This window comes from Aotus nancymaae, unplaced genomic scaffold, assembly GCF_030222135.1.
Source record: "Aotus nancymaae isolate 86718 unplaced genomic scaffold, 86718_ANA_hifiasm-v0.15.2.pri h1tg000016l, whole genome shotgun sequence".
Lineage (NCBI taxonomy): Eukaryota > Metazoa > Chordata > Mammalia > Primates > Aotidae > Aotus > Aotus nancymaae.
Genome location: NW_026988428.1, coordinates 47,051,506 through 47,067,766, shown reverse-complemented (window position 1 = coordinate 47,067,766; position 16,261 = coordinate 47,051,506).

Genomic DNA, 16,261 nt, shown 5'->3' with positions numbered 1-16,261 from the left:
ATCTGTAATCCTGGCTACTTGCACACAATCTCATTGTGTCACTTCTGCAAAACTAGAGTTTCTTGGAAGTTCCACTTCTTAGAAGAAAACTAGGGCAGCAAAATCTGTTGAGTTATGCCATAATACCACCTGAAAGAAAAGCCCTATATTCTGGAAGAGTATGTAATTCTATCAGAAAAACTGGGTAGTACAGAAAGTTGGGGTTTGAATAATCTTATGGAAATAAGGCAGACATTCTTAACAAGTGGATTTAAAGTCAGTCATGTGCTGCAGACAAAATAGTTTTCTGTTAAAAATAATTTTCAAAAAAAGCTAAAACTTGACTTTCATACAAATGTAAAATGAATACATGTCTAAGATTTTATTAATGAAATCAATCAGAAAAGATATTACAAATGGTTCAAAGGAGAATCCAAAAAATAGAAATATTTATGGATCACAAATATTGAAATAAGCTTGCAAATGGACCCCAAAACTTTTACCGATAGATGGGCTGTCTCTATACCGGTTTAGGGGAAATTTCCATGTCTACAAAAAGAATCATTTGGATTGCCATGAGTTCTGGACAATTTCATTTCAATTTCTACAGATTTGAAAAAATCCTCCTCAAAGACCAACGTACATATACTATAGGTTCAGATAATCCCTGGAGGCTCCAATATTCTATTAAAAGAATATCCAGTAATCTGGGAGGGTTGGTATGCAGTGCTATGCTGGCAAACCCTCAAAAACCTAAGCCCTTATTTCTTGCAGTTGTGGATTTTTATGGTGTAAATACTCCTATCATGGCCGATTACAAGCTGTCAATGTGTCATCACTGAAGATGGAGTTGCAAAAACATGTTCAGTAGTTCCATTACATGCAGTAGCTCCATTATATAGTATGTCTTCTATACAAATACAATAGTACTAAACTTTTTTTTTTTTACTAGCAACACTTCTGTTACCAAACATATGTCTTTTCCCTACACCAACAAATTCTCCAACTCTCCAGACAACAACTGGGTATGCTACAGAAATTCAATTCTGACACCAGCTACTCCTAGTAGCACAGACCTACAGATTATGAGCTTCATCCCACAAGACTGCCCTCACCTCAGACGGCAATCACAAGTCTGAATCATTAGTACCTGTGATGTACTGGCTGTAAATCAGCAGTTCTCATGACCCCCTCCTCAGGTTCAATAATTTCCCAAAACAGTTCACAAAACTCAGGAAAACACTTCACTTACATTTACCAGTTTATTTATAAAGAATATTATAAGCTAGGTGTGGTGGATCACACCTGTAATCCCACCAACTCAGAAAGCTGAAGCAGGAGGATTGCTTGAGGTCAGAAGTCTGAGGCTGTGGTGAGCTAAGATCATACCACTGCACTCCAGCCTGGGCGACAGAGCAAGACCCTGTCTCTAAAAGAGAAAAAGAGAGAGAGAAAATATTGTAGGACCCAGGGAGTGGAGGATGGGTTTCAGGATGAAATTGTTCCACCTTAGATTATCAGGCATTGGCTAGATTCTCTTAAGGAGTGTGCAACCGAGATCCCTTGCATGAGCAGTTCACAATAGGGTTCTTGCTCCTATGAGAATCTAATGCCACAGCTGATCAGACAGGAGGTGGTGTTCAGGCAATAATGCTCACTTGCCTGCTGCTCACACAGCCCAGTTTTTAATAGGCCACAGACTGGTACCAGTTTACAGCCCCGGGTTGGGAACCATTGTTACAGAGAATACAAAAGATAAACAGGCAGATAAAGAGGTACTTAGGGCAGGGTATGAGGGAAGGAACACAGAGCTTCCATGCTCTCTCTGGTTACACCCATGTTCATCAGCCTAGAAGCTCTCTAAACCCCTTCATTTAGGGGATTTTATGGGGCTCCATTACATAGTCATAGGGCCCCCTAGCCACTGGTCATCCCACAAGCATACAAAAAGACACCTCAAAGTTTCCAGGGGTCTTAGAAGCTCTTGTGTCAGGAACTAGGGACTAAGACCAAATATTCTAACAAAAGATTCTCCCCTTCTCCTTATTGTTCAGGAAGTTTTAGCAGTTCTATAACAGGACCCAAGGATGAAGTCCAAATATATATATCCTATAATATCACAAATAGGTATACTATCAAGCATATAGATTATAGTAAAATCTAGTAAAGTAATTGAAAAGTGATAGAGTTTGAGTATTTACTACCTGTGCTTGTTTGCTTACTGGTACATAATTCCACAAGTTTTAATGCATGCATAGATTGTGTAACTTCTAACACAGAATACAGACAAGTTTTTAAAAACTTTCTCCACTGCCCCCTTGTTGTACCTTCCTTAACCCCTTGCCCCTGGCAACCCACTGGTCTGTTGTCTGTTACTGTAGTTTTTTGTTTCCCAGAATGTCAAATTAATGGTATCATACAGTCAGTAATCTCAGATTGCCTCCTTTCATTCAGCATAGCACCTTTCAGAATCCTCCAGGTTTTTACATGTATACACTGTCTGTTCCTTTTTATTGCTTAGTGGAATCTCATTGTTTGGTGGTACCACAGTTTGTTCATTCATTCACTTTTGCTCCCCAAGTCCCACAGGAGTGTTTCGAAGAGGCCCTAATGAATAGAGTGGGTTTGCATCATGTCTGAGGAACCCCAAATTTAAGAAATTCTATTACTTTAAAATTGGCTATAAGTAAACAGGTCAAATCTTTGTGCTAAAGAAAGATTTGTCAGTGAACAAACTTGACTTTTACTCCAGTGGGAGACACTGTCTCAATCTCCCAAGACTATTTGCTATATAAACTTCCTTGAAAAGATAGCCCAGAATAATGGGGTGGTTAGTGCCCTGCTCCCCAGATGTGCTAAGATGTGAAAAAGTATGGAGAATTGTCTCCTAACAGTCTTAACATTCAAAAGTTAGTGGTTTGCTTTGAGTTAGATAATTATTTCATATGTAAAACACGAAAAGCACAATCCATAAAAGAAAAAAAAAAATCGGTAAAATGACATGATAATCTAAATTGCTCTCCAGAAAAGGATTTTACTGAACTAGTTCCAGAGAGCATCAGTTCTATAAAATTAGGTCCCTCCCCTCCTATTCAAACTATTTTCTAATCCATGAATAACATGTAGGCCATCTTTTATATCTCAAATCCATAAAAATGGTTCTTTTCTTTTTTTTGCTTCTGTGAACATTTTATTGACTAAAGCCTAATAACCTTTCCAACACACACTATAGTTGACACTTGAACAATATGAATTTGTATATCATGGGTCCACTTATAAAAGGATTTCTTTCTTTCTTTTTTTTATTATACTTTAAGTTCTGGGGTACATGTGCAGATCGTGCAGGTTTGTTACACGGGTATACATGTGCGATGGTGGTGGTTTGCTGCATCCATCACCCCATCATCTACATTAGATATTTCTCCTAATGATACCCCTCTCTAATCCCCCCACCCCTGCTAATCCTTCCCTAGCTCCCCACCTGCCAACAGGCCCCAGTGTGTGATGTTCCCCTCCCTGTGTCTATGTGTTCTCATTATTCAACACCCACTTATGAGTGAGAACATGCAGTGTTGGTTCTCTGTTTTTGTGTCAGTTTGCTGAGAGTGATGGTTTCCAGTTTCATCCATGTCCCTGCAAAGGACAGGAACTCATCCTTTTTTATGGCTGCATAGTATTCCGTGGTGACTATGTGCCACATTTTCTTTATCCAGTCTATCACTGATAGGCATTTGGGTTGGTTCTAAGTCTTTGCTATTGTGAACAGTGCTGCATTAAACATACATGTGCATATGTCTTTATAATGGAATGATTTATAATCCTTTGGGTATATATCCAGTTATGGGATTCCTGGGTCAAATGGTATTTTTGGTTCTAGATCCTTGAGGAATTGCCACACTGACTTCCACAATGGTTGAATTAATTTACACTCCCACCAACAGTGTAAAAGCGTTTCTTTTTCTCCACATTCTCTCCAGCATCTGTTGTCTCCTGGTTTTTTAATGATTACCATTCTAACTGGCCTGAGATGGTATCTCAATGTGTTTTTGATTTGCATTTCTCTAATGACCAGTGATGATGAGCTTTTTTTCCATCTTTCTTTTTTTAAAAAGAAAGTGCTGAACCAGAAGTTCACTGTTTTACAGAAAAGCAAGCTTTGATTAAATAAGTTTGGAGATGCTTCATGCTATAGCCACCTCCTGGAGATTCACATTAGTATCTCCAATGTTCAAAATATATATATATATTTTAAGGAAATCCATTTGATGTTTCATAATCCAGTATTTTTCAAATTATATCAACTGTAAAACAGCACTATCCGATAGAACTCTCTGTAATGACACAAATGTTCTGTATTTGTGGTGTCCAACATAGTAGCTATCAGCCACCTGTGGCTATTAAACTTGAACTGCAACTGAGGAACTAAATTATTAATTTAATTTAAATAGCCATGTGTGACTCTTGGTTTTGCGTTGGATAGTGCAGTTATAGAGTTTTTTAGAATTTTCTCTACCCAACACTTCTCTTAACACCCCATTAAACTTTCATGCCATGCAGTACCTGCTGCATAATTTTCAAGCCCAAGGTAACATGAGAATGTGAGGACCCCTTGTTCAACAAGTGGGAAAAAAGTGCTTTTAAAGGTGTTAAAAGTGTCAAATAGTTTTTCTTTCTTCTGTGGTCTCTCTACTGACTTTTCATGAGAGTTTTTTCATTTGCTAGTTAATGTTCTAAGTTAAAAAAACAAAAAAATTGTAAATTATTAACTTGAATTTTACCATTCATCTTTACATTGTGTAGTGCCAATATAAAATACAGATGTAAGAGCCTTTACCTTGTGTGTATAATCTTCAGAATTGAACAATTCATCTTTTGTAGCTTCTACAGACATATGTCTTTTGTTCTTACAAGAACAGCAGGAATGCTGCACACTTCTTTATACATACCATTTTATCAACAGTCTCTACCTTAGGCTTACTCATGAGCATGGAAAGACTGAAGAACAAGAAAATGTGGGTTTTCTGATCTTTCAGCTTCTTCTGTTTCATCATTTTCACCATAAGTGGTTGGCTGATTCAGGACTGTAGGATGAATAAAAAAGGACATGAGAAGCCTTCTTGATTGTGTTTCTCAGAATATCACTGCCTTCTTTCTGTGTTCAAAGCAAGTTTTTGTTTGAATGAAAAGCAGGTGTTTCAAGGCTGCCAGTACCCCCACTTACTCAGATACAGACATGATCATGTTGTGCTCATTTTACACCCTGCTGAACTCCTGTACGTTGTGGGTTCACTAGAGTTCTGTGTTCATGGGCCATCACAAATACTATACGAATGAAGTGGCGAGGAATCAGTGGATAGCTGTCTTGTGCATATCTCCTCTGCTCACATGTATGTCTATTGTCCCCGTGGATTTCACATACAAAACAAATTCAAAGATAAAATTAAGGACTCAGAAAGGCAACAATGGAGCATTAAATGAAGTGCAGAGCATTTCTGAGTGCAATGTTCTGTGTGACTATATAGGTCACACACCCACGAAGCCAACCCTGATTTGTTGGAACACATTGTGGGAAACATTGTTCTAACTCAATACGTTGCTTTGACTCTTTTTATTTATGAATTCTGCATCCTTAAATTCAACCAAACCTGGATTATAAATATTCAGGAAATAAAAAAGGATGGTTTAATTTGTATTGAACATGTACAGACTATTTTCTTATTATTCCCTAAATAATACAGTATAATGACTATTTACATGTCATTTACATTGTATCAGGTATTATAAGTAATCTAGAGATGTCTTAAAGTATATAGGAAGATGAGCCTAGGTTATATGCAGATATGATGCCATTTTATATCAGGGACTTGAGCATTCACAAATTTTGGTAACCAAGGGGTTCCTGAGACCAATTGCTGAAGAATATTGAGTAACAACTGTATATAATTTCCTTCTCTGCAAAGTGAATATAGTAGCATTAACTATTTTATAGGTATTTGCAGGAATTAAGTGAGTTATGTGAATTAGCCAGCAATTGTCAAAACAATGTTGTATAATGTTAAAAAAAAAAAGCTTTAGACTAATTAAATTTAACAGAGTTTAACTGAGCAAAGAATGATTCATGAGTTGGACAACCGCCTGAGCCAGAGTAGGCACAGAAAGACTCCAGCACAGCAACATGGTGGAAGAGGATTTATGGACCAAAAAAAAAAAAGTGATCTGCAGAAAACAAAGGTGAAGTACAGAAATAGCTGGACTGGTTACAGCTCAGTGTTTATCTTGTTTGAACACAGTTGGAACAGTTGGCTACCTCTGATTGGTCAAAACTTGGTGCAATCACCAAGTAGGTTACAGTCTGTTTACACCTCTAGTTAGGTCACAGTTCACATGTATGGAGAAACTTTAGGTGGAACTTAAAATATATAAGAAGGCAGCTTTAGGCTAAACTTAATCTGACAATAACAAACAACTCCAATACTCAGCAGCCTACAGCAGCAAGCATTTTCTCTTGCTTACAGCTCTATGGGTATGCGGGGTGGATCTGTTTCAGGCTGCAGGTCAGCTGGGCTTGGCTAGCATTGGGTTTGGATCTGCTCCACACTTCTACAACTTCTCTTGAAACTAGCTGCCTTAAGCGCATATTATCTTCATGGTGGATCATAGGAGCAACAGAGGGAGGCAAACCATGCAGCACATTGAAAGCTACGCTCATTTTACATCCACAGGCATTCCATTGGTCAAAGTCACATTGCCTAAAGTCAGTGGGCAGCATGGAGTTACGTGGTAATCCAATCTATCTAAAGTGCTATTCTGTGGACCGAATTTCCCAGTTTGTCTTTCTGATTCTATATTATATGTGAAGTTATGAGAAAAATGACATGCATGCAGTGGACATGCCTAAGTGTCCCATCTGGGAGCGGAGGGGGCAGAGAGGGGAGCCACTCTGTATACCATACACACCTATGGCTGTGGGGGTGAGGGTGGGAGTGACACCTCTAAGAACAGATGGAAATTGCATTGTTCTGAATTGCATATCTGATGGCTTGGCTAAATGCTCATTCTACCTAGTAACATTTCTGCAGTTTGTAGCAACATCCTCAACATTATAAAAGGTAGGAGCCATTTCAGACCATGAAAAAAGGAAAGAAAAGTAACAGAAAAATCTGGGGATCTTGGCCGATTCCCTAGTGGGCAGTTGGGGACTGAGCCAATTCTAGAGGCCTTATGGCAACACTGGGGAGTGGCCTCAACCAGATGTCTTCAGTTGCCTCAGGACTTTATCCCAGTCCCATGAAATAGCTAGACCTCTGTGAAGGGAAACAGAGCCAACATTCTTTTTACCTGAAATAAAGACAGAGGTAGCAGGGTCACATTCTGTCCTCTCTAGCTGTGTTATTCACCCTTCATTGGCCATTCAGAGGTCTGGGGCATCATTTGCCTTCAGAGCAAAGTATGAGGACAAGAAGTCTTGGGGAAAAAAGTGAAGAGACAGATCTGACAGATTCACATTTATTTACCCTTGTGACAAATCCTGGGTGAGCCTCAAGATGATTCAGGATTTTTTCTTGACCCCTTCATGGGACTTGTGACAGGGGTGCCTCATTTACTCAGCCTGCCCTGCTCAACCCCTCCCAGAAGGGAGGATGCAAGTGAACAAGAGTGGGAACTTGTCAGAAAAATGAATTAGAAAATGTTGCCAAGTTTTCTGCCTTATGTTTTTGGGTCTATGTTACAAAATACTAGGAGAACCTCTTTAAATAACTGGCTCATTACATGTTCTGATCTCTCTATAATATGGAGCAAAAGGAATCCAGGGAGGACAGTGAGGATGACATGAAGGAGTGACCCCACCAGCTGATAACTGCAAATTTGAAAAGGCCTATCTGGAACCTAATCTAAATAAATCCATGCACCCCCTGAGACACCTTTTTGTCACAAACTTGATTCCAAGCTTCAGGCTGAAGCCCTGGAAAGGAAAACTAGATCTGAGGAATTCAAAGCCTGACAACAGACACAGCGTAGATGGGCAGGACTAATTCCTGCTGATTCATGATAAGAGGCCAAGCTCCATGGCATAGATGAGGCCCAGGGAACCCAAAGGTTGCTTACAGTAGGAAGGGTGAAAGCATAGGTGAGTGCAAATAAATCCTATTTTCCAGCCCCCCATCTTCATGAGTGCAGGTCACACCAGCACTCATGGGCAGCATCTGTCTAAGGTTGCCAGGACTCGTGGATAAAAAGATGAAAGGAAGAAGAGGTAAGCCCTTTTTTGTTCTCTCCCTCACACCCTGACTTTTCGCTGAAAGTGGGAGAGAAAATAAGGTATGCCTATTTCCCCTCTGTTTCAGAGTGGGCAACCAACCATCCTTACTGTCTTCAGTCCATACTCATCTGGAATGTATCCTGAAACATTGGGACTTCTTTGATCCTCAGACTCTGGAGAAAAAAATGCCTTATAGCTCTCTGCAAAAAGGTTTGGACAAATTATAATCTGCAGGAAGGACTGGATTGGCCTTAGGAAGAAAACATTCATTTTGATACCATCCTTCAATTGGACCTTTTCTGTAAATGCAAGGGCAAATAGTCTGAGGCCGCATATGTGCAGGCTTTCTTTACCTTGCAGGGTAATACAAACATTTGCCAAGAGTGTAGGATTGATCCAGTCCTCTTGTGTGCCATCTCAGGAGAGGCTGCAATAGTCAATCCTGGGGAACTGAAAAAACAAACCTCAGAGACACCTCCAGCAGGGGAGCCAGCTCCCTCTGGCCCTGCTCCTCTAGGTCCACCTTGTCCTCCTTACCCAGTTTATCTCCATCGCTTGACTCCTCCTAGAAATCCTCACTCTAGACAATACCCAGTATCACTCATGGCCTTCCAACAGATGCCTGGTGAATTTGACGCCAGTAAAATCCAGGTCCCCTTCTCTCTACAGGATTTAAGGCAAATTAAGGGGGATCTTGGCAAATTTGCAGATAACCTTGACAGATATATAGAGGCTTTCCAGAATTTAACCCAAATATTTGAACTCTCCTGCAAAGATGCTATGTTACTTTTGAATCAAACTTTGACTGAGAGGCAGGCCACTCTTCAAGTGGCAGAGAGATTTGGGAATGACCTTTGTATCTCATATAGTGTCAGGGAAGGGGACAAACTTTATCCAACTGGAAGAGAAGCAGTACCATTGGATGACCTTAAATGGGATCCCAATGATGAGATGGGAGATGGAAGAGGAAATACTTTCAGGTGTGCATAATGGAGGGCTTATGTAAGACTAGAACTAAGCCTCACAATTATACCAGCTATTCATGACAGACCAGGGATTTGATTAAAATCCCACTGCCTTCCTGGAAAGGCTAAGAGAGACCTTGCTAAAGCACACTTCTCTATTTCCTGATTCAGTTGAGGGCCAACTAATCTTAAAAGAGAAATATATTACTCAGGAAGCCCCTGATATCAGGAGGAAGCTATAGAAACAGGTCATTGGACCAAATAGTACTTTAGAGAACCTCCTGAAAATGGCCATGTTGGTCTTTCACAATAGAGATAGGGAGGCCCAGGGGAGAGAGAGGGGGAGAGAGAGAGAGACAGAGAGAGAGAGGGAGAGAGAGAGACAGAGAGAGAGAGGGAGAGAGAGAGACAGGAAAAATGCAGAGGCTTCAATGGTCACCATGCAAGCCGGCAAACTGCAGAATCCCTGAGGTGTATCTGTTAACTGTTTCAAATGTGGCAAGCCATAGCATTTTAGGAAGGATTGCCCAGGCAGCATGAGGAAGCCATCTCAACCCTGTCCAATCTGCAATGGGGACCACTGAAAGGTGGACTGTCCCTGGGGACACTGGCCACCAGGTTCAGAACCAATCTCCCAAATGGTTCAGCAGGACTGATGGGTCCCAAGGCTCTTCTCCCCCACCCTCGTGGTCCACACCACTATTACCATCCAGGAGCCCTGGGTAATTCTGGAAATTGAAGGGAGGAAAGTGAATATCCTTCTGAACACTGGGGTGGGGCTCTCAGTTCTCCTTTCCAATCCATACCCCCTCTCCTCTCTTAGCATAACCCGTGAGGAGCATCTTAGAAGGGTCTTTAACCTGATATTTTTGCCAACCCCTTAACTGTAGCTAGGAAAACCTACTGTTCACCTATGCCTTTCTAATTATGCCTGAAAGCCCAGCTCCTCTTTTGGGCAGGGATATTCTGGCCTTTATGGGGACCACCATCCTGATGGCCCCAGGACAAACTCTTTGTCTCCTTCTGGTGGAGACCAGATGTTTAGGGAATTCAAAACAAAATTGGTCAAGTTACAACTGCTATACTGGTCCAGATCCACCTTAAGAACCCTGCCTCCCAAGGACTTCATGACTAAAACACCAAAAGCATTGGCAACAAAAGCCAAAATAGACAAATGGGACCTAATTAAACACAGAGCTTTCTGCACAGCAAAAGAAACAATCATTAGAGTGAATCGGCAACCAACAGAATGGGAAAAAAGTTTTTCAATCTACTCATCTGACAAAGGGCTAATACCCAGAATCTACAAAGAACTAAAACAGATTTACAAGAAAAAAACAAAAAAGCCCATTCATAAGTGGGTGAAGGATATGAACAGACAATTTACAAAAGAAGACATCTATGAGGCCAACAAACATATGAAAAAATGCTCACCGTCGCTGGTCATTAGAAAAATGCAAATCAAATCTACATTGAGATACCATCTCATGCCAGTTAGAATGGTGATCATTAAAAAATCTGGAGACAACAGATGCTGGAGAGGATGTGGAGAAATAGGAACACTTTTACACTGTTGGTGGGAGTATAAACTAGTTCAACCATTGTGGAAGACGGTGTGGCGCTTCCTCAAGGACCTAGAAATAGAAATTCCATTTGACCAAGCAATCCCATTACTGGGTATATATCCAAAGGATTATAAATCATTCTATTATAAAGACACATGCACACATATGTTCATAGCAGCACTGTTTACAATAGCAAAGTCCTGGAACCAACCCAAATGCCCATCAATGATAGACTGGACAAGGAAAATGTGGCACATATACACCATGGAATACTATGCAGCCATAAAAAATGACGAGTTTGTGTCCTTTGTAGGGACATGGATGAATCTGGAAACCATCATTCTCAGCAAACTGACATAAGAACAGAAAATCAAACACCGAATGTTCTCACTTATAGGTGGGTGTTGAACAATGAGAACACATGAACAGAGGGAGGGGAGCATCACACACTGGGGTCTGTGGGGGGGAACTAGGGGAGGGACAGTGGGGGGTAGGGAGTTGGGGAGGGATAATATGAGGGGAAATGCCAGATATAGGTAATGGGGAGGAAGGCAGCAAACTGCATTGCCATGTATGTACCTATGCAACAATTTTGCATGTTCTTCACATGTACCCCAAAACCTAAAATGCAATAAAATATGTATATTAAAAAAAAAATCCCACCTCCTTTCCTAACCAGAGATAATATCCCTTGAAACCAGAAGTTAGGAAAGGACTAGAAGCCATCATTGATAACTTAAAGTTGCAGCGCCTCCTCAGATAGGCCCTGGGACGAGATGATTACACTAGTTCAGGATACTGGGGGCGGGGGTGGAATCTTAAGGGGATGGGAGACTGTCACTTGTATTTATTGTGACTCTAAATCTTTGAAGTAAAACAAATGTAAAAAAAAGTTTGCCAACAGATGGGAACAGAAGTTCCAATAAACAGGCTGGAATGGGTGGCTATTGTATCATGAAGAATTTTAGACTCTGAAGAATAATAAATGGATGAGATGTCAAAAAAAAAAAAAAAAAAAAGCAGCCCTTATAATACCCTGATGTTAAGGGTACAAAAACTCAATGGAAAATGGAGAGTAGTTCAGGACCTCCACATCATTAATGAGGCTGGGGTTTCAATTCACCCAGTGGCTCCAAATCAGTAGACCCTGCTAGCTCAAATACCTGATCACAGTCCTGAACCTAAAGTCTGCCTTCTTCTGCATACCATTACACACTGTCTCCTAGTATTTTCTGTTGTTGTAGCATTTGAGGATCCCTCTAACCAAACCACCCAGCTAACCTGGTCAGTGTTACGTCAGGGATTCCAAGACAGTCTCTGCTTGTTTGGGCAGGCATTGTCAAAAAACCTCTTTGAGTTCCTTTATCATCAGGTTAAAATTTTACAATATGTAGATGACATTCTCCTCTGTGCCCCAGCTGAGGCAAGCTCTCAGGAGGGCAGTAAGGCTCTTCCTAATTTTCTGGCTAACAGACCATATAAGGTTTCAAAATCTAAAGCTCAGCTCTGTCAGACTTCAGTGAAGTACCTTGGCCTGGTCTTGTCAGAGAGTACCAAGGCATTGGGTGAAGAAAGGATGAAGCTCATTTCCTCCTTTCCCCTCTCCAGAACCCTCAAGCAACTGAGGGGATTATTGGGCATTACAGGATTCTGCAGACTATGGATACCTGGGTACAATGAAATAGGTTGGCCCTTATATCACCTAATATAGGAGACTCAGGTAGCTAAAATTCACTCCCTAATTTGGAAACCAGAGGCTATAAAGGCCTGTGATCAACTAAAACAAGCCTTGCTTAAGGCACCAGCCCTTAGTCTTCCCATAGGGAAGATGTTTAATCTTTATGTGTCAGAAAGAAAGGGAATGGCCCTGAGAGTTCTAACTCAGGCCTGAGGTCTAATTCAGCAGCCTGTAGGCTACCTAAGTAAGGAGCTTGATTTGGTAGACAAAGGATGGCTGGCCTGACTCTGGGCAGTTGCACTGGTAACTTTGCTGGTACCAGAGGCTACTAAGTTAACCATGGGGAATAACTTAACCATTTACATGTCACATAATGTGGCAGGACTACTGTCTTCTAAGGGAGTCTCTGGCTAATGGATAACCACCTCTCTAGATATCAAGCTCTGCTATTAGAAGGATCTGCAGTCCAATTAAGAACCTGTCCCTCCCTAAATCCAGTCACCTTCCTTCCTGGGGGTGCTGTGGATCTGGAACATGACTGCAAACAGATAGTAATACAAACCTATGCAGCCAGAAAGGATTTCAAGGAAACTCCCTTAGGGAACCCACACTGGATTCTCTTTATAAGTGAAAGTTATTTTGTAGAACAAGAGATCCATAAAGGGGTATAGTTATCCTGAATGATACTGTTGAGAGCACGTCTCTCTCCTTGGGCACAAGTGCTTAACTAGTCAAGCTACTTGCCCTCACAAGAGAATTTGAATTAAGCAAATGGAAAGCAGTTAACAGTTATACTGATTCTAAATATGGTTTCCTATTCTAAGTATGCTTTTCCTCCATGCCCATGCCACCAACTGGAAGAGAGGAACATCCTTATAGCTAAGGGGTCTCCCATCAAATATCATCAGGAAATTAGTAGACTCTTATCCTCCATTTTCCTCCCACAGGAAATGGCAGTAACACATTATAAAGGCCACCAAAAAGGGATGGATAAAATAGCCAAGGGAAATAGGTTGGTAGACCAAGCAGCTAAACCAGGAGAAATGGGTACCCAGATTTTAGATCCACTAGAAGCCCCTTTGGTCTGGGAGGGCTCCATAAGAGAAATAAAACCTCGATATTCTCCTGTGGAAATAAAATGGGCCACCTCTCAGGGAAACATCTTTGAGTCCTCAGGATGGCTACAAATGGAGGATGGCAAATTTCATCTACCAGCTGCCAACCAACGGAAAGTTGTTAAAAGCCTTCACTAGGCCTTCCACCTAGGTAAGGATAAAACCTATCTATTGGCCCAGAGATTGCTCTCTGGTGAAAACCTGATACAAATGATTAAACAGGTTATTAATGCTTACAAGACTTGCCTTAAAAATAATCCCCTCAATCAATGGCTTCTTTCCTCTGGGACCAAAAGAACAGGAAGCTACATAGGGGAAGACTGGCAAACAGATTTCATCCATATGACAAAGTCAAGGGGCATCCAATACCTCCGAATAGATACCTTCACCAACTATGTAGAAGCATTTCCATGTCTAACAGAGAAAGCCTCTGAGGTGATAAAAGTACTAATTAGTGAGATAATTCCTCACTTTGGACTCTCTAAGTACCTCCAGAGCCAAAACGGCATCTCACTCAAGGTGGCTCCCACCCAGGGGGTCTTGAAGGCACTAGACATACAATACCATCTTTACTGTACTTGGAAACCACAACCCTTGGAAAAGGTAGAAAAGACAAATGATATTATCAAAAGGCACCTAAGGAAACTCTCAGGAGAGAGTTTAGTAGTCCCTGGACTATTCTTCCCATAGCCCTACTAAGTGTTAGAACCCCGCATCAAAGCCACGTTTGAGTCCCTTTGAAATGATATGTGGATGACATTTTCTCACCAATGATTTCTTGCTAGACCAAGAAACCTCTAATTTGATTAAACATATAACTTCTTTGACCCATTTCCAATAGGAACTGAAACAACTGTCGGAGGTCCAATCCCGTGAACTAGGGCCACCTCTATTCAACCCAGGGGACATGGTACTGCTAAAGGTACTTTCTTCCCTTTCTCCATCCGTAAGCCCACATTGGGTGGAAACTTACATGGTATTTCTTTCTAATCCTACAGCAGTAAAGGTCACTGGAATAGATTCTTGGATTCATTATACTTGAGTAAAGGCCTGGAAGGCTGATGGAGTTACCTCCGTTGACCCCGAAGAGCACTCAAAGTACCAGTGTGAAGAGATCAGGGACCTCAAGATAAAAATCACAAAAGATTAGTGTCAATAATTAATCTTCCATGGATATACTCTTTATAGTCTTGCTTATGCTTCCTGTTCTTACCTTCATTCTATACTACGCCATGGGGCACCTTTACCAAAGACCCCTTAATCCTAAACACCCATAGGAATATGTATTCCCCTAAACAGTTATCTCTACTCTATAATTTAACTGCTCCCATACAAACTTTAATTTCTTTCACCAGGGTGAAACAGCTCAGGGCATAATGCTGTTTTCAAAAGGATTAGTATACTTTATTTCTATAATATTTGGCTCTAGATTCTTTCCTTTTAAATCCTCTTTATATAATATACATATTTGATCCATGCATACTTAACCAATTCTTTTCACCTAGAGGCCATCAAACTCCAGACACTCATGCAACTGGAGCCTCAGACGATGGCTCACTTTTGCTGGGGACCCTCGGGTAGGCCTCTGAGGGAAATGTGACCGCCATTTGCCACAAAACAATGCCCACTGTCAGCAGGAAGCAGCTAAGATTGGTCATCAAACATATTCTAACAGCATTTATGTGTGCCTCTTCAGAGCGGGAAATGAGAGAAGCAGGGGGCAGAGAAAGTCTAGGCAGACAGGGATGGGTCCCTGGTGAAAACCCCACCTTCAAGCTAAAAGTAGCCTGAAACCTATAGCCCAAAGTGAGAACTAGTATTCCTGTTTGCTTGCTTTCTCCTGATTGGTTCTTTCTGAATAGTGTCTTTTTACCAGTCAAATGTTGCCTGCTCCAAAAAACTACCTACAGCCTGCCCTGCACCTCATTTTGTGCCTACAAAGACCCCTGATTCAGTGGTAGAGAGGAGAAGTGGCTGGATGTCGGGGAAAGGTGACTCAACTTCAGAGATGGCAGCTGGACATCAGAGAGAGGCAACTTGACTTCAGCAGAGAGAAGCAGAGAGGTGATTTGACTTTATGCGAGAGTAGTCATCCCTTCCTGTACGCGTTCCAGCTCCCCTCTCTGTTGAGAGTCACTCATCACTCAATAAAATTCTCTGCATTCACCATCCTTCAATTTGTCTATGTGACCTCATTCTTCCTGGGTACTAGATAAGAATTCGGGACCCACCAAGTGCAGGTACCCAAAAAGCCTGTCACACTGGCCCTTTGCTCCCATTAGCAGAGGCAAAGAGCCCACTGAGCTCATAACACACTGCTGTGTGCAGACGGTGGAGCTAAGTGAGCACTGTAACACACCCTCTGGGGCCTTGGGGTTGCAGGCACCCCCACCTGGTAGCTGCTGCGGGGCCTGCATGGAGTTTGCTCCTGCTGGCTGGTTCCCACACTCGCTCACCTATGCACTCCCTCTTGTGAGGGGTGGAATGTGGCAGGCCCCAGTGAATGGAGTTTGCTCCTGCTTGCACTGAAGTGGCTGGTTGGTTTATGCATTCATTCACTTGCATGCTCCCTCCTGTGAGGGGTTGAGCAGGGTTGGCTGAGTAAACAGGGTGAATCCCACAAAGGGGTAAATAAAATATCATACATCAGTTTAACCCATAGCATAGGCATTGCTCATTTATAAATAAGTAAACTGCAG